We start from the raw sequence: 1,047 nt of genomic DNA, 5'->3' as shown, positions 1-1,047 counted from the left end.
CCCGTCCCTCCAACTGGATCAGCAGTACTGCAGCCTCTCCCCGAACAGCCAGCGTTGCCAAAAACTGGATGAATTCCCATACCTCCCAACCACAAAACCCTTAACTTTCAGACCCCGCCAGCTCTCTGCTTCCAAGCGAGGGTGACGCAAACGACAGGACGGCCAGGGCCAAAAGCGCGGCTCGGGGGAAAACGGGCATCGCCGGCGTCCTGCCCCCGTTGCACACGACCGGACGCGTTCGGCCGGCACACGCCTCGCGGCAGCTTCCTGGTGCAACCTTATGGCTTTGCGCACCCTGTTTACGTGCAACGCTCAGCGCGGAAACGAAAGCCCTTTAGATCTAGCTCACTCTTAAACCAAGCCGCTGCCTCCTGCTGCAGCCGAAACGCAGGCCCAGCACATCGCTGACCTGAGGCAGAGGGTCCCAAAAGGCAGACCCAGCCCATCGTCAACCCTAGGAAGAGGCTCCCCGGCCCCTTCTTGTGCCACAAAACGCCTCCAGTCCTCATCCACAGCACCTACCAGGCCTTAAGGGCCAGAAGCTCTCTGACACCTTACAAGCCTTCGCATCTACGACACAGGTACGCAACAGCCCACCCCACCCCCCCGTAGCTTGTTAAAGATGCATTTTTTAGACCACGTGCCTGCAGGTCTGCCAAACTGACACCGTTCCCCCTGCAAGCAGGCCTGCTCCACCTCACGTGAAGGCAGCCCCTCACGCAAACACCAGCCGGCACCAAGAGCCAACACCCTTTGCACTGCACGGGCACAGACGTAGGGGAAGCCCCGCACCCACGGGACAAGAACCTCCTCTCTTCCACCTCGCCCCACACCCCCAAAGCCCCCTCCCAGGGCCTCCCACTATAGCAAAACACCCCTGCAGACGCCCCCACCTCCAGTTCCCCTAGAAGACCAACCCCTCAAATTCTCCCCACCTAGGAAGGATTAACCCTCACAAGATAACCCCTCCCCAGAGCCTTCCCTCTAAGACTGCCCCCCAAAAGGCTTCCCATCCCCCCCTCCACCCCCCACAACACACAACCACCC

The 1,047-nt window shown here is 60.6% G+C and overlaps 2 protein-coding genes across 4 annotated transcripts in view; one reads left to right on the top strand and one right to left on the bottom strand.

Moving 5' to 3' along the window:
• The window catches only part of LOC103903599 (MOB kinase activator 1A), an 11,153-nt gene that overhangs the window by 5,471 nt on the left and 4,635 nt on the right, over positions 1 to 1,047 (bottom strand). The window lies entirely within an intron of this gene.
• Positions 565 to 1,047, top strand: part of MTHFD2 (methylenetetrahydrofolate dehydrogenase (NADP+ dependent) 2, methenyltetrahydrofolate cyclohydrolase) — a 13,402-nt gene continuing 12,919 nt past the window's right edge. Inside the window, exon 1 of the mRNA XM_019473503.1 lies at positions 565 to 581. The gene's annotated coding sequence lies outside the window, so the exon portion shown is untranslated. The remainder of the gene's footprint in view (positions 582 to 1,047) is intronic.

Source organism: Aptenodytes forsteri, unplaced genomic scaffold, assembly GCF_000699145.1.
Source record: "Aptenodytes forsteri isolate BGI_AS27 unplaced genomic scaffold, ASM69914v1 Scaffold444, whole genome shotgun sequence".
Classification (NCBI taxonomy): Eukaryota; Metazoa; Chordata; class Aves; order Sphenisciformes; family Spheniscidae; genus Aptenodytes; species Aptenodytes forsteri.
This window is presented reverse-complemented; position numbering and strand designations above follow the sequence as displayed.